Source organism: Eupeodes corollae, chromosome 2 (assembly GCF_945859685.1).
Source record: "Eupeodes corollae chromosome 2, idEupCoro1.1, whole genome shotgun sequence".
In the NCBI taxonomy this organism is placed as follows: Eukaryota; Metazoa; Arthropoda; class Insecta; order Diptera; family Syrphidae; genus Eupeodes; species Eupeodes corollae.
The window spans coordinates 34,224,548-34,243,223 of NC_079148.1; the positions used below are offsets into that span (position 1 = coordinate 34,224,548).

The 18,676-nt window shown below is 31.1% G+C and overlaps 3 long non-coding RNA genes across 3 annotated transcripts; all 3 read left to right on the forward strand.

Moving 5' to 3' along the window:
- The first annotated feature begins 2,089 nt into the window (after positions 1-2,089).
- On the forward strand, positions 2,090-2,492 carry LOC129947085 (uncharacterized). The gene is made up of 2 exons (XR_008781682.1): positions 2,090-2,142; positions 2,220-2,492. It is a non-coding gene; the product is annotated as an uncharacterized LOC129947085 (long non-coding RNA).
- Positions 2,493-6,194: 3,702 nt separating this feature from the next.
- Positions 6,195-6,713, forward strand: LOC129946505 (uncharacterized). Its single transcript, XR_008781620.1, has 2 exons — positions 6,195-6,339; positions 6,402-6,713. It is a non-coding gene; the product is annotated as an uncharacterized LOC129946505 (long non-coding RNA).
- Positions 6,714-11,487: 4,774 nt separating this feature from the next.
- LOC129946666 (uncharacterized) lies at positions 11,488-12,074 on the forward strand. Its single transcript, XR_008781630.1, has 2 exons — positions 11,488-11,717; positions 11,798-12,074. It is a non-coding gene; the product is annotated as an uncharacterized LOC129946666 (long non-coding RNA).
- The last annotated feature ends 6,602 nt before the right edge of the window (positions 12,075-18,676 follow it).

Below are 18,676 nucleotides of genomic sequence, written 5' to 3' on the forward strand. Positions count from 1 at the left end.
GGTGACAAATTTTTTTTTTCAGTTTTATTGAATTAAAAAAAAAACCGTTATATTGATTTTTTTCAAAAAATATACCTGTTTGGTATCACGTTACAATCTATTATATAAAATTTAATTCAAGTCTCTAGCGTTTTTGGTTCGTAAGATATTTAGGGTTAACCAAAATTTTCACCATTTTTTCAAACTGCTATAGTAAAAAAACCACCCACGCAATTTTCTTGAGTGCCCTTTCTGCATCTTTCTGCCTTATTATCTGTATAACAAAATTTATTTGAAGTCGATATCTCTTCTGGTTCTTGAGCTATGGACAACGAAAAAAACGTCGCGAACGTACGGACGTACGGACGTACAAACGTACGTACACACGCACGCACAGACATCTTTCTAAAAATCTTTTATTTCGACTCTAGGGACCTTGAAACGTCGAGAAATGTAAAAATTTTCAATTTGACAAATCGGACCCATTACAATAACTTCCTATGGGAAGTTAATAATGTACTTACAAAATTTGTTTACAGATTATAGATTTTATTTAAATTTTATAGGTTTTAAACTCAAACGTTTTGAGGTATAAATATGTTCAAAGCGTGTAAGGTGTACTACAGAAGGAAGATCACTTCAGTTAAAAGAGAATTAGTTTAGTTTTATTTGATTTAATTTTTGTAAAGCTTAGAAGGTATACATTTGTGAAGTTTAATAAACTACATGCAAGCATAAAAAGATGAACAAAATGTCAATAAAAAGTAGAAGAGCATACAACTTAATAAATTAATTTAGAGTAAATGTACATAAATCATATGAACATTGAAAAATAAAGTTTTGGGTTGATATTTTATTAATAATGAATATATTAAATTAATTATAATCTGATAAGAAATCAAATAATCATTTTTGAAATCGTTGCATGCACTACTGGATCTCACTGATTTGCTTTTTTTTCCAACGAGTCTGTTTAAAAATATTTCCTGTATTTTAGGATTTCAAAATTTACCTGCAAACAAAATTAATTTTGTATATACAAATTTGTTTGTTTTGAATTTAAAAATAGTTTTAGTATGCAGTTGTTTAGAGGTTAGTAAAATATGTTGTATATATGTATACATTTGATATTCGTAAAAGCATATTGACCCGTTTTCGAGATATCGAATTTCGAAAAAAAATTTAACATTTTTAAAAAAATCTACAAAAAAAATAAGACAGTGCAGAAATCGCTTCATGAGTTCCTCAGGAAATTTAAAAACAAAACAATGGTTCTATGGGGGGTACCCTTCTGGAGCAATACAAAAATATATTTTTTTATGTAAAAAGTCAAGTTAAGAAAAACATAGAGCAAATTTAATAAAAATCTATCCATTCGTTTTTGAAAATATTCGAACTTTTGATTCTTGGCCTACAAATTTGTAGTGGGACTACTGTCACTTTTAGCCTTAAAATAAAATTTTAAAAACGCATAACGCTAATCCGCTTAAAATTTGAATTTCTAAGTTTAAGCTAAATCGATCCAATTAGAAATATGTATGTTTTAATTGTTTTAAATTATTCAAAAGTGTATTGTGTTAATTGGTTTCCTTTGACAGTCTATAGCTCCTTCTTTAAAAAAAACAAAACATTTTAATTTCATCTAAGAACCTAATTTCAAAGGAAAATAGCATTATAATTTTTAAAAGTCTCGTTAGATTGAGTATAAGGCTAAGCTTTAGAAAAATGTGCCATTTCTCTTTACTTTCAAGTTTTAAATGCTGAAAACACAGTTTTTAAAAGATTCGAAAACCGAACTCCTAACAGAATCTCATCTATCGTAGTCATACAATTGCTTTTGTTTTTGAAAATCGAATAATCGTTTTCGTTTCCCTTTTTATACAATCAATTCCTTAACAAAGGATATTGTGTACAAATCTGGACTAAAAACATAACGTGTTTGAATATTAATCATTTTTTCTGATTTAATTCTTAAACACTTAAGGGTTAGTTTTCTAACATAGATAAATAAAAACTATCCTTGTTATGCGGATGATGTAATGTTTATTAAAACTTGCAACACACGAGTAAATTGGAGTGGTATAAATAGCTCACGACCTCAATACCTCAAATCATAATTGAATCGACTCTTAGTCTACTCAGTACAATAATCTAATCATGAAGGTAAAAATGAGTCCATCAGATTAATTTTTATAATTCCAGTCATAAATATTTAATTTAATTTTAATATTGTTTTAAAGGTCTTCATTTTCTTCGCTCTCTTCTGCTTGGCCGTAGCTTCAGCTTCAGTCATTGGACCATTGGGTGGAGTTGCTATCTCCCCATTGGGCTTGCCATTAGCTGGTCATGGTGTTGTTGTCGGTGGATTGGGAGTTCCCGGACTCATTGCTCCAGGACTTATTGGACACCCTGGAGTTGTTAAAGTCATTGGTTAGATAATCAAATGATGATGCTGTTATGATTCAAAAGTTTGTTGAAAAGGTTAAAATAAAATGCTGAGATTTATACATAAATGATTGTTTGTTTGTACTTCATTTTATACTTCCATATAGCTTACACTTAAAGAGCAGATTGTTAAATCAGATGGATAAAATCCTTTTGAACAAAATCTGAATATTTGGGATACATATTGATTAAAACCATAATTGAATAGTATTTATCAAGCCACAAACTGAATTTTTGGATGATATAATGCTTATTTATTGAAAATTGCATGAATAAGACAATAAATCTTATTCTATACTTATTTTATGGTACAAAAAATGTTGGGAAGTTTATAATATAATAAAAATAACAAATTAAATTAAATAATATTTATAGGATCAAAACCCATGATAGGTTTTTTTCTCAGCTTCAAAATAAACATATTGAAATCATAAGTTTAATGCAAAACTATCTTAATGTGCTTTTTCTATGTAATATTTTTGTTTCTTAATTGCAATTCAGATCACCAAAAAAAGTAAAATGCTAAAAGGGGGTGTATTCCTCTTCCTTTAGGGAAGAATGTCAATTTAGAACAAACACCAACAGCTTTTTAAAAAATCCCAGACTTTTTTATCAAAGAGTAAAAACCGACTATAATACCCCCGGGACAAAAAACAAATATTGAAATGAAACTTATCATATGGAAAATATTGTTGTTAACTTTTTGTTAATTTTTTGAGAACAAAAAAAAACAAAGTGAAAAGTCTTTTTACAAAAATCTAGAAAACCTACAAAAACCACTATATATGATAAAAAACTCAAATATTTTGAGAACGAAGAAAGATATTAATTTAAAACTTTTTTTAAACAACGAAATGTTTTTATTAACATCTTACAAAACTTTTAGACAGACGGCACGAATGAAAAGTTGTTTGTCTGGGCCGCATCCCATCCTCTTTTTTGTTGATGTTTAAAAAAAACTTTTAATAGAGTTTCATAGATCTGATATAGAAAATGTGTATGTTTATAAGCACTTTTAGAAATTACCTTTCACTGTTTGTTTATCTGATGACACAGACTTCATCTTTCCTTCATTTCTTTAAACAAAATTTAAATTATCAAGAACGTCGGTCTTAAACTATTTTTCTTTTAATTTTTGATGTTTAAAAAAAAGGATTCGTTTAATTTTCTTAAAATTTTGTGTGATGTCATTATATGTAAATTGAATTGAAGCCGTTAACATTATTGACTCGTGGGATAAATATTTGGAGACAACTAGAACAACACAAAACATTTTTTTTTTTTAATTATTAATGCTCATATTGATTTTATTATCTGTAAAAATAATTTATTTAAAGTCAATATCTTTAATCTTTCTTGAGCTATGGCCTATGGACTGAAACATTTTGGCTGATGTCAAAATTTGCAGTTTGACAATTTGGACCGATAACAGTAACTGTTAATATTAATAAAAAATAATAAAAAGAAGATGGGATGTGACCCACACTGATAACTTCCCATCCCGTCTGTCGATTTGTCTTGCTTAAAAGTTTGTCTATATATACTCGTATCAATTTTTACCAAACTTGCGTACTATTTTTTGTAGATTTTATTTTTTATAAAAAAAATACGGACTGTTGGATGTTTATATAAAAATTAATGAATATCGAAAACAATATTTTCTGTGAAATAAAATAAGTTTGAAGCCAATATATTTAATTTTTGAAAAGCTATTTGAGTCGAAAGTAAATTTTTACCAAGTTTTAGTATTATTTTTTTTATAGTTTTTTTTTTTTTGTCAAAAAACTGTCATTTCAATTTTTTTTTAAATTGCATCGAATGTTGAAAAATAAAATTAGTTTGAAGCCTAAATTTCAAGTTTTTGAAAAGATATTTGAATAAATATTCAATTTTTACCAACTTTGAGTAATGTTTTTTTTAGATTTTCATTTTTTATAAAAAAAACTGTCAATTCGATTTTTCTCAAAATTTTATCAGATGTCAAAAACATTATTTTTCGTTGCACAAAATTGTTTTGGAGATGAAATCATATTTAGTCGTAAAATTTTGGAGGTGACAAATTTTTTTTTCAGTTATTTTGATTTATAAAAAAAACCGTTAAATGGATTTTTTTTTCAACAAATATATTTCTTTGATATCACGTTACAATATATTATATAAAATTTAATTCAAGTCTCTAGCGTTTTTTGGTTCTTAAGATATTTAGGGTTAACCAAAATGTTCACCTTTTTTTCAAACTACTATGGTAAAAAAACCACCCACGCAATTTTCTTGAGAGCCCTTTCTGCATCTTTCTGCCTTATTATCTGTATAACAAAATTTATTTGAAATCGATATCTCTTCTGGTTCTTGAGCTATGGACGACCAAAAAACGTCGCGAACGTACGGACGTACGGACGTAGGAACGTCGAGAAATGTCAAAATTTTCAATTTGACAAATCGGACCCATTACAATAACTTCCTATGGGAAGTTAATAATAAATATAATTGTTTTTGAAAACTTTTATGAAAGCAAAGCAAAGTTAACTTAACTAGGAAAATGCTTTCCAGAAATAGCTAAAAGCTGTAATTGTGCTGACACTAAAGAAACTAAACCGCAATGTAATTACAAGAAAGCATATTACATTAACTTCCCGAGATTAATTTCACAAATTAAGTATTATTAAGTACCTATCGCTTTAAATTTAATGATTCTTATTGAAACAGTCGAACCTACAGTCTACAGTTTTTGAACCCATTTTTTATTAGATTTAGTCGTTTTTGTAGATTTTATAGATTTTTGTTAGAAGACTTTTCACTTCAAAAAATTAACTAAAAGTCAACAACAATATTTTACATACGATAAGTTTTATTTTAATATCTGTTTTTTGTCCTCGAGGTATTTTAGTCGAAATTCAATTTTTAGTAGATTTTCTTGAAGGTTTCAATACAAAAAATGCTAATTGAATTAATTCTAACAAAAATTTTAAAGGTAATGTTAACAACAATATGCGGAGTGAAATAATTTTTAAGTCAATACCTTCATTAATTTGGGATCAGCATAATAAAAACATAATCTTTAAACTAAGGAAAATGGCCTCTAGTAGTTCCCACACTACATTTTCGATCTAATTTAATATACCATCACTCTATCTGCAATTCAAAAAAGAAGATTATATTTAAAGTTAAAAAACTCTTTGGAAATAAATGAGATCATTTTTTTTTTAAATAACGCACATTGCCTAAATATGTTGTCCAACATCTTGGTGTTTGATAGTTTTTGAGGTTTGCAACTCTTAAAGAACGAAGTTAATCTGATACAGCGTTCTTCAACTTCATGATTCTATTTTCATTCAAGATTGTGTACCGAGATGATTAAGATATGTTTAAAATTTCGGTTTTTGATAAGTTAATATTTAAAAATAATTACTAATGGTTGCATAGATTAAAACTTTAGCACTTTACGACTATAGTTCCATTTTATGTCAAGAAAAAGTATTTAAAAAAATATCATTTACCAAAAATTACGTTGGCTTACTGAACCTCATTGTGAAATAGATTTTTAAGTCACAAATATTGGAAATAAATAATATAAACAATATTTTTTCATATTTAATACAATTTGAGAAAATGAAAACTTCTACAATGAATTTCAAACACTCCCAAATTTTTATTTGTTTTAAACGTACGTAGGTAAATTAATTTTATCAAATTTCTTACTTGCCTTTGTGATAAATAACAAGTCTCGTATAAACCTTACACAATTTAGTCTCAAACTCCTTTCTGAAAAATATGTATGTGCATTTTAATGATGCAATTTTGCATAATAATTGCAATTGATTTTCATATATATACGAGCAATTGACCCGAGTTAAAATTATAATTGAATAGACATCCAGTCAACTCAGTCAACCAAACAAATCTCTCATCATGAAGGTTAATAATTTTAATCTTTTATTTATTAAAATATGTTATAATATTTTTTTTTTATTTTTAAGGTCTTCATTTTCTTCGCTCTCTTCTGCTTGGCCGTAGCTTCAGCTTCAGTTATTGGACCATTGGGTGGAGTTGCTATCTCTCCGTTGGGCTTGCCATTAGCTGGTCATGGTGTTGTTGTTAATGGATTGGGAATTCCCGGACTCATTGCTCCAGGAATTGTTGGAAATATTGGAGGCGTGAAAATTATTGGTTAATTTCAGAATAAAACATTTTATATATTTAAACCAAAATACAAGACCCTCAATACTGCCGTAACAACATAATTTTTATTTTACTTTTCGCATTAATAAAATTCTTTATTTTCCCTTAAATTTTTGTTTATATTATTTCAATTTCTTAGAAAATGTTTGTTTCTTCTTAAATATGTGAGTATAAAAAGAATTTGATCACATTTTTAAACATAAGAGTGCACAATAAAAGGCTAGCATTTTATATCTTTGGCATAAATATCTTTAAATACAAAAAAACAGGCAGATGATGAAACAATACCTTTGCATTAACTCAAAAGTACGTGGAATTATGACATTCAGACTTCTTCAAATATTAGTTTGTTTTTATTTACTTTTGATGCTTAAAATTTAAAATATTTTATTTAACCGATTTTGCAAAATAGTGATATTAAATAATGAACTGCTTATTCGTGTAATGAAATTTAATTCAAACTTAATAATTATTGATTTACAAAAAGGATATTTTAAAGAATTGATTTAGCAAGATAAAAAAAACACATTTAAGCAAATGATCAGCTGGTCCTTGTCAAGAAATGACTTAATCTTTTAACAATGCTACAACTCTGGTAAAAGAAGAACAAGTTAATATAAGATCTCAAGAATTTAAAAAACTTTTTGTAAAAATAAAGATACAATTATACAGAAAAAATAGTTTTTGCGTCAGCTCTTTCATTTATTTTAGGAAAATATACCAATTAAGTTTTAATTTAAGTTTGGACTTTAAGCCTTTCCAAAATGTTAAATTTAGGACATAAATAAAGGGAAAACGATTTGAACTGGAATTAAAGCACGAACTTAATTTCCAAATTAAGTGAAACATAATGACCAATACAGTGAGATGGACTTGGGACCAATGAATCATTCATTTTTATATCTTACGTTGAAACTCTTTGTTCTGTAATAACTTTTATGAAGCTATAATTATCAAGGCTTCCTTTTTTTATTTAGTCGAAAGGAAAATGATTTGTTCTCAACAAATATTATTGAAAATAGGACCAATAATTATTGACAAATTGTGTGAATGTGAACAAGCAATAGAAATGGTACTGCACTACTCGATATGCTTCTACTGTATGATTTTGTTCTCTTGAATGGATCCACCAAGGGCATACAGGCATTTCTCTGATCATATGCCAATCACCGTAGAATGGAAAATAGAACCCGGCTCACATCAAACAAACCTAAAGCTATTACCCCGACTTAAATGGAGAGAAGACGAAGCGGAAACTTTTCGTCACAAACTGGACATCTGTCTCTCAAGAATCCCAACTGACATCGAGTCTTCAGATACTCTATCAATGGTTTGATAACGAGTGTATGAGAGAAAGACAAAAATCATTTGCTCTTTTAAAAGCATTTAAGAGATTCGCCAATGAAGAATTACGTAAATAGTACATGCAGTTGAATTCTCAGTATTCTATGCTATGAAAAGAAACTTGGTTTTGAAAATGAACAAGCACAATCACTTGGTTAAACAAAGAATACAAAGGAATTTTGGAAACTTGCAAAAAAATATTAATGGTACTCAACATATAATTGGCACAGGTGTATCCGCCGCTAATCTTTCTTCTCATTTCTCGAACCTTCTTCAAAAAAAACTCTAACTAAGTGTTTACTTATGCTGAACCTCTCATCACCGATGATATTAGACACCGATATATCTTTGATTGAAATAGAAACAGTTTTACGAAAAGCTAAAAATAATAGAGCACCAGGTGAAGATGGTGTAACGTACGAATTTTTTAAGAATTCATCGCAAAGTTTTAAGCTGCAACTTGTTGTGCTTTTTAACTAAATTCTTACGAAAGCGGAAGTTCCTTCCTCGTAAGAATCGGTTATCTTTTCAATACATAAAAAAGGTTCCTTAAATGACGTCTCAAACTACAGAGGTTTATCTTTAATGAATATTATAGCTAAGGTATTTTGCGGAGTTCTTGTCGATCGTTTGGAAAAGTGGGTAGAAGAGAAAAAGATATTATCAGACTTCCAGGCTGGATTTAGGAAAAATTACTCCAATGTTGACCAAATCTTTACTCTGTCATCGATAGTGAAAGCATTTAAGGCAAGAAATAAAAAGGTTTACTCGATATTTGTTGACTTCAAAGCAGCGTTTAATTTGGTAAATCGCAATGCTTTAATATACAAACTTTCGCAGATGGGTGTTTCAACCAGATTTGTAGATGTCATCAAGAATATGTACACAAACACAGAAGCTAACGTCTGGGATGGTGCGCATTTTTCTGAATGATTTAGTACTGATTCTGGTGTCAAACAAGGATGTCCGCTTAGTGCACTTTTATTTTCACTATTCATTAATGACATAGTTAACGACTTACCTGGAGGAATTAGAATAGCCGGAATCCGGATAAATGCTTTTCTTTATGCTGACGACAGATTCATACTATCGGAATCGAAAGAAAATCTTCAATTGATGATAAACCGACTGTCATGCATACTGTGATAAATGGGAATTAGAAATCTATACAGAAAAATCAAAAATAATGATCTTTTCGCGATCCAATCGGACTGAAGTTGGAAATAATTAGAAGTACAACGGAAGAAGTTTGGAGGTGACAAACGAATATAGATATCTTGAAGTGAACCTCAACCCACGACTGAATTTTAGTAAGCACCTTGACATTAAAGCCTAAACATCACAAAGTCTAATAAACTTAACATGGAGAAAGATCTTCTCGAACAACCTTGTATATTTGTCTACCAAATACCAAATTTTTAATTTAGTTGTGAAGTCCACTTTATGTTATGCAGCTCAAGTTTGGGGGATGGAAGAGTATGGGGAAATTGAGAAATTTCAGAGGAGTTTCATCAAAAAAATTTTCAACATACCAATCAACACGCCGAACTATGCGATCTACTTGGAAACTGTCTTACCAAAATTATTTACAAGCACATTTAAACTACAAGCGGATTATATTATTAGGTTTTCCAGATGAGCGACTGAGCAAAATAATGCTGCTTTACAAAATAAGGAACAAAGACTGGTGGTATGACAAATGGCAACGAATTGCCACTTCATTTGGTGAAGATATGCAAATTAATACAAGTAACATTCTTGGTGTTAAGGAAAAAATGTATAAAATTATCCAGCTTAATGAAGACTCGGTTCGGAATCAATTTATAAAAGCAGCTATTCAATCAGAAAGTCAAATATTATATAGCCAGTTACAAGTAAGTAACAATAACTATTTCAATGAATCTTTAAGCTACAAAGATATTTCTTTGATTTTCAAAGCTAGATGCGAAATCTTATGTCTCAACGGTTGACCATACAATGGGAGTTTCAACCAGTTCTGTACACTCTGCAATTATAAATCCAAAGAAGACTGCTTTTATTTTATAAGCGTATGTTCAATTTTCGGATACAAGAGATTCTCATATTTAAAAAAATTTCTCTCTCACTCTACAAGAGACAATTCTAATATTGAATGGACCAGAATGGAAAAATCTTGTCAACTATCTGAAGGAAATTTGCAGATTTAGAAAATTGATTGTGAGTGAATATGATTAAACTAGTAGATGTATATATGTTTGTAAAAATTAATATATAATTAAAACTGAAATTTAAAACAAAGTTTACCAATGTTATAAAAATTTAAGTTGCTAGTCCAGCTGACGCCAAAGCCAAAACTTTTAAATTCAAAAACAAATGTTTATGTATTTATTTTAAAAACTGTTAATAAATTAATTACTTACTTACTCATACAAAATTACAAAACTCAGCCCTCGTCCAGAAAATCATGGAATAGCCAAGTAAATTTTGCAAAAACAAAACATTAAATTTGTGAACTCGTGTTCTTCGCAAACATGTGTATGTAAGTTTTCTTCAATTAAAAGCTGAGAACACTAACTAAAAACCTTACCTTTTTCATGTTCTAAAGGTTACACAAGATCTCGATGACCACCTGTTATTGCCTTCTCGAGAAATTACACGATTTGGAAACTTTTCATACAAACAATGATAAATAAATAGAGAAATAATTTGTACCGTTTTTTGTGGCGAATTTCAATGCGTTGTTAAAGTGTGTATGATTACGTTTTTAGTAACATCATACTTTTCACATGTCCAAATATCATAGACTTAAAAAAAATGCTTTTATTAGAAAACCCTATGGAATAAAGCTTTCAAGTAGCTACGCTACATATATAGATAAGTATGTCGTAGGGGGGGGGGGGGGGGTTGTATATTTTTAAGGCTTACACATTTTCATTTTCCAATTATAAATTTATTAAGTTTGTGCATTAAACATTTGACTTACGACCTCCTCCCCTCAAAAGCACAACCTAAATGAAAATAAATTCGAATCTAGGAAGGGATGAAACAAAGATTTCAAACAAAACAAGATCAAATTTTTAAAATATTGAGACATGATGGCCCGATATATGTATCCTTGAATACTTGTAATCATATCTTACAAAAAGTAACTCTTTTAATTTGAAATTTTGTCTTCACAAAGTGAGTACGTGGTTATAAAGTAAATCTTGTTGTTTTTGATTAGACTCGTTTGTTTTGAGAAAACAATAATAAAGATAATTAATTCACATTAATTTTAATATAAACAGTAATAAAATGTATGATAATATTGTACCCTTAAATTCTTACATTTGAAGTCTTCGCCTTCAAATATTCAAACATACTCGTACATAACTCCAACATGTTTTGAACATAATGTTAAGACATTTGTCAAATGTGTTATGCTCAAGAACTGTGTAAATTAATCTAGTTTACTCCTATTCCAGAACCAATGCTCACTCAGGTGTATCAAAAGAAGGTCATTTTAACATATGTAATGCACTTTGAACATTCATACCAAACCTACATACATCTCAACAAACATCTCTCAAGTTTCCCTTTTTATTTTCTTACCATGTGGTTCTGGTTCCAATCCAACTACAGATTATTCTACAATATTTTATTATGATGCAACTTTGCAAATGAATTTCCATCTAAATTTAAAATAGTTTAGGTATAAATACGAGTTGATAATACGAGAAAGAATCATATTTGAATCAGTTATCATTCAAGTTAGTAATAATCAAATTACAAATAAAAATCTAATCATGAAGGTATGAACGATCAAAATATTAAAAGTTTAACATCCTTTGATTAAAAGAAAATTAAAACTAATTTTTGTTCTTAAATGTAGGCTTTCATTTTCTTCGTTCTCTTCTGCTTGGCTGTAGCCTCAGCATCAGTTATTGGACCAATTGCTGTTGGTGGTGTTGCTGTTTCATCATTAGGTGTCCCATTGGCTGCTCCTGGTGTTGTTGTCGGTGGTCTTGGTGTTCCCGGATTGATTGCTCCAGGATTAGTCGGGGGATTAAGAGTTATTGGATAAATAATGATTTTGGCCCCAAAGAAAAAGAGAATACAATTTTTTGTAAAGAATTTCGTGACAATATAACATTATAAAACTAAAATTATTATTTTTTGTATGAATATGATAGTTTGTTAATGTTTTAACAAGTCAACATTTAATTTTTATTCTTAAGCTCTTATGATTTTTGATGACCATCAGAACTTAGTTCCAAGACCTTAGAATACTATTATTTAGGAAATATTGTTCGTCAAAAGTAAAGTAAGCAAGTTCAAAATTTGTTTTAGGTAAATCTCTTAAGGGACCAGTGCCTAGTCACTAAACACTTTTAACCATTCCCGTGTGTTAAAATCATGGCCAGGAGACCTTCAATTTTATGCAGAATTTCTTATTTAGGAAGTATTTTTCATTCCTACAGCATCATTAATATTTCGGTTTCAAAAGTAAAGCTGAATGAAACACACAAAGTGTTGCTGTATTTTTAACTTCCCATAGGCAGTTATTGTAATGGGTCCGATTTGTCAAATTGAATATTTTGACATTTCTCGACGTTTCAAGGTCCCTAGAGTCGAAATAAAAGATTTTTAGAAAGATGTCTGTGCGTGCGTGTGTACGTACGTTCGCGACGTTTTTTTCGTCGCCCATAGCTCAAGAACCAGAAGAGATATCGATTTCAAATAAATTTTGTTATACAGATAATAAGGCAGAAAGATGCAGAAAGGGCTCTCAAGAAAATTGCGTGGGTGGTTTTTTTACCATAGCAGTTTAAAAAAAGGTGAACATTTTGGTTAACCCTAAATATCTTACGAACCAAAAACGCTAGAGACTTGAATTAAATTTTATATAATAAACTGTAACGTGATCTCAAAAAAATATATTTTTTATAAAAAATCAATGTAACGGTTTTTTTTCTAAATCAAAAAAACTGAAAAAAAAAATTTCACCTCCCAAATTTAACGACTAAAATATGTTTTCATCTCCAAAACTATTTTGAGCAACGAAAAATAATGTTTTTGAAATCTGATAAAACTTTGAGAAAAATCGAATTGACAGTTTTTTTTTATAAAAAATAAAAATCTAAAAAAAACATTACTCAAAGTTCGTAAAAATTAAATATCGATTCAAATATCTTTTCAAAAACTTAAAATTTAGGCTTCAAGCTTATTTTATCTTATAAGAAATATTGTTTTCAACATTCAGTAAAATTTTGAAAAAAATCGAATTGACAGTTTTTTTTACAAAAAATAAAAACCTAAAAAAAAATTAATAAAAGTTGGTAAAAATTGATTTTCGACTCAAATATCTTTTCAAAACTTTGAGATATTGGCTTTAATTTACTTATATCTTTCAAAAAATATTGTTGTCAACATTCAGTAAAATTTTGAACAAAATCGAATTGACAGTTTTTTTATAAAAAATTAAAAACCGAACAAAAATTTACAAAAGTTGGAAAAAATTGAATATGGATTCAAATATCTTTTCAAAAACTTGAAAGTTAGACTTCAAACTTATTTTATCTTATAAGAAATATTGTTTTAAGCATTCTGAAAGATGTTGAGAAAAATCGAATTGACAGTTTTTTTACAAAAAATAAAAACCTTAAAAAAAATGTATAAAAGTTCGTAAAAATTGATTTTCGACTCAAATATCTTTTCAAAACTATAAAATATTGGCTTCAAACTAATTTTATCTTATAGAAAATATTGTTTTCAACATAGATAGAATTCGATAGAATTTTGAAGAAAATCGAATTGACGGTTTTTTTACAAAAAATAAAACTCTAAAAAAACAATACTAAAACTTGGTAAAAATATACTTTCGACTCAAATAGCTTTTCAATAATTAAAAATATTGGCTTCAAACTTATTTTATTTCACAGAAAATATTGTTTTCGATAATCAGCAATTTTTATATAAAAATCCAACAATCCGTTTTTTTCATAAAAAATAAAATCTAGACAAACTTTTAAGCAAGACAAATCTACAGACGGGATGAGAAGTTATCAGTGTGGGTCGCATCCCAGCCTCTTTTTTGAAAGTAGATTTTAACCAAGCCAGCTAGTTAGATTTTCAAGTGTTAAAAGTTTCAAACTTGGAACTTTACCGCACTAACCTCATCATACAAAAACTATAAAAATATTATTATTATATTATTGTCTTCAAAACACTTCTAAGGCAAGCTACAAGTCAATCACGATTTGCGATTTATATTGTAAAGAAATATTACTTATTTCTTTTCCAATTTGACGAGCAACCCTTTTACACAAAAAAATGGAATTGAGCAGAAAATAAATAAATCACAGAGTAATGAAGTTCAGATTTTAATTGAATTGTCATTTTGACAGAAGTTGCCTTGACTTGATAGTTAGGGAGATTTTTCTTGACTAACTTTCCAATAAAGTTTGCTTGATTGGAAGGCAATATTTTGACTCTGGCCAATCAGATATTAGATACTAGAAACTTGTCTTACTTTCAAATCCCTTTCAATATATTGACAGCTGGCCAATCAGATATTAGATACTAGAAACTTGACTTACTTTCAAGTCCCTACCTGCCCAATATCTTGCGAATTCCGTCTAAAAAAGTTTGCAGCATACTCAAAGGGATGTACTACCCTTATTATGTAGATACAGTGTGGGCCCTAGGAAAGAGAGAGAGGGGTTAGAAGGAGATGTCGGTGCACTTTTGTTTTGAATTCCTGAATATTGCAATAGCTGGGAAAGACAGAGTGTGGCAAGACATTAAACATTCGCATAGTACGGCTAAAAAACAAATCTCTGTACTTGACCGAAGTTGGCTTCGAGGGTATATCAATTCCTAGAAGGGTATTCCTAGAAGCGCGAGTATTACGGTTGAACTGTTTAACTGGAGGAATGCAGCTGGCTATTTCTCTAGAGCATAAACCATTAAAATAACGCTAAAAGAGGATGAGACAAGAAACATTTCGATGATGTTCAAGTGACGTTAATGATCTTATGATGGTAATATCACCAATCAATCTAAATGCTCTACGTTCAATACTATCCAAGAGGCTTTAGTAAGTTGCAGTAGCACCAGACCAGATATGGGAGTTATACTCACGCTTTGGACGTATATATGTCATTTAAATAACAGCCAGATCAGAGGGGGGGAAAAACTTCTTGCATCGCCTTAGAAAACCCAAACATCTTGCGGCATTTTTGGCAACATCGCGTGGTTGGTGATACACATACAGAGAATATCGAGATGTTCAGTTTCCTTGATGTAAGTGCCATTTATGGATAATGGCAAGGGTGGTATATTTCGCTTTAACGATACAACACAGAATTGCGTTTTCGAAGCATTAAATTCCACGTGGTTTCTTATTCCCCATTGTACAGTGCTGCTTAGGTCGGAATTTAATGAGCTTATCATATTTTGTCGTTACAGTTCCACATCCAAAGAAGAGGAGTGTGAATCTGAAAACGAATATGAAAAGCTAAGAGTACTATCGTCAGCGAAACAATGTATTGGATTAGAAGTTGCAGACAGGAGATCATTAATAAAAATGAAAAAGAGTGTTGGTGATAAAACAGAGCCCTTGGGCACATCAGCATTTATTTTGTGGTTTTCAGACTTGAATCCATCCAATACAATTTGTATTGAACTATTTGAAAGGTAATTACTAATCCAATGATGGAGGAATTCATGAAAACCGAAAGCACGCATTTTCGATAAGAGAGCCTGATGCCAAACCCTATCAAATGCTTTTGAAATATCAAGTGCAATAATCGTACTTTCTCCAAAACTATACTATAACTAAAGATTTGTTCCACTTTTCGGTGAGATGAACCATAAGATCACCAGTGGACCTATTGCTACGAAAGCCGTATTGTCGGTCATTAAAAAGCTTACGATCTTCGAGATATTTCTTGAGCTGATAATTAATCAGCGTTTCCATGACGTTGGAAAGAAGGGACGTAAGTGCAATCGGTCGGTAATTAGACGGTGAGGAACATTTGCCTTTCTTGGGAATAGGATGGACAAATGCAGTTTTCCATCCGGATAGATGAAAAAGCTTACGCAGTCGTTTGCTAGCGATGAAGAACACCTCTTCAGTACGAGTGCGAAAAAATATTTGCCCCATAGAATCATTAACTCGCTTAGGTACAGGCGGAGTCATAACACTCACTGGCAGCGTTGAATTGGCGGCGAACTGTCTAGCAAAGAGATTTGCTTTCTCTAAAGAGCTAACAAATGGAGCGTCATTCACAACGAGCGTAGGAACCGAGGAAGAGGAAGAATTCCTCATATTTTTTTACAAATTACCAAAAATTTGTACTGCCTTTGAGACATTGCAGTATTTTTTGCTGTAATTGTTGGTCCGTCGAATATGGGAGTTGCAGGCCTTCCTGGCTTGCTTAAACTTATTCCGGTTTTCCTCAGTTGAATTGGCTTTAAAACAACGGAAACTTACTTTCTTGACCCTAATAACCTATTTACAGCTCGCAATAACCATGCGTTTTTTTTAGAATTGATGCTTTTAACCCTATTCGGGATAAAAGTTCTCATTCCTAGGAGAATAAAACTTGTGATCATATCAGCGCTGGCGTCAACGTCACTATTGAGGAAGCCAGTTAAAGATCCTAAAATAATTATTGAGACCGTCCCAGTTGGCTTTCTCGTATTGCCAAATGGTTCTCTTAGGAGCTCTTTCTTTAACTGGACAGTTTTTACACGAGAAATTTGTTAATATTACACAATGGTCAGATGTGCCTGGAGGAGATAGAACACTAATAGTGTACTTACCAGGGTCAGAAGTAAGAAACAAGTCAAGAGTGTTTTTTGCTCGACCTACCACGTCCGATATTCGAGTGGGCTCGTTGACCAGCTGAGTTAGGTGGTTTAACTCAGCGAAGATCTCAGCACAAACTCCTTATGGTGTTGACTGGCCCGAATGTTGAAGCCATGAAGAATTGTGTACATTGAAATCGCCCGTAACATCGATTTCAGTGCGAGGATAGGACGAAACAATTCATTAGATGGAATCAGACAAAGCTTCAAATTCACGAGAAGTTGACACTCTGTCTAGATTGGGGCTTCGATAAAGGAAGCAATAATGAATGATTTGCTTATTCACGAAAAATTTACACTACATAAAATTGAAAAAAGAATTAGTACAGAGACCATATTGTGGCAAAAACTGATAAGCAACATCACTCCTAATGTATATAGCGAGACCATGGTGGGAAAAGAATAATGGCACCAAGTTATACACTTGAATAAAGAATTCAGTGGGATCGGAATCCTCACCCACTTGGGTTTCACTTAGTGCCAATACAGCTGGCCTGTTTACATTTAAAATTTACGGGAAACAATTAAATATCACGTTTAGGCACAAGACTCAAACAAGACGCGCATGGGCAACGGACGCACAACACAGAGGGGACCTTCCCCAACGAAAGTTCACTGATAACTGGTGATTTTAAAGTACTTTCTAACACATCTCGGTAATAATTTGAGTTATTTTGGTTTTAAATGCGTTATAATTCCAGAGATTGTTCACGCAGACACAGTCTTTTGCGTAGCCCATACAAATAAAGTGCACAACTGGATCACACGAAATACACCGAAGGCAAAATGTACAGTTAATATGGTGTCAAATGGCATACAATTGGAGGCCAATTGACAGCGCCACCAAAACAAACTCCCCGACCAAGCCATAATTTGTCGTGTTGTATGATTTGTTATCCCTTCTTTTGGGAACAACATATCGTTGAAGTCATAGTCTTCGATCGCGTTCCAAAGTTAGTTTTATTATACTTAACGTGTTATTTGATGTTAATCAAAATAATATCATGACAATTCAATGACAGTTGAGTTTAACATGTGTCAAATTCTAGCGCTACCAACTTGAAATTACAAAATGAATGACCTTATAAACGGTGATTTTTTAAGACTTTGAGAACTTTAAAAAAAAAAAACGCATAAAATTTGCAAAATCTCATCGATTCTTTATTTGAAACGTTAGATTGGTCCATGACATTTACTTTTTGAAGATAATTTCATTTAAATGTTGACCGCGGCTGCGTCTTAGGTGGTCCATTCGGAAAGTCCAATTTTGGGTAACTTTTTCGAGCATTTCGGCCGGAATAGCCCGAATTTCTTCGGAAATGTTGTCTTCCAAAGCTGGAATAGTTGCTGGCTTATTTGTGTTAATTTTAGACTTGACGCAGCCCCACAAAAAATAGTCTAAAGGCGTCAAATCGCATGATCTTGGTGGCCAACTTACCGGTCCATTCCTTGAGATGAATTGTTCTCCGATGTTTTCCCTCAAAATGGCCATAGAATCGCGAGCTGTGCGGCATGTAGCGCCATCTTGTTGAAACCACATGTCAACCAAGTTCAGTTCTTCCATTTTTGGCAACAAAAAGTTTGTTAGCATTGAACGATAGCGATCGCCATTCACCGTAACGTTGCGTCCAACAGCATCTTTGAAAAAATACGGTCCAATGATTCCACCAGCGTACAAACCACACCAAACAGTGCATTTTTCGGGATGCATGGGCAGTTCTTGAACGGCTTCTGGTTGCTCTTCACTCCAAATGCGGCAATTTTGCTTATTTACGTAGCCATTCAACAAGAAATGAGCCTCATCGCTGAACAAAATTTGTCGATAAAAAAGCGGATTTTCTGCCAACTTTTCTAGGGCCCATTTGTGGCAGATCGTTCGGCTTCAGTTCTTGCACGA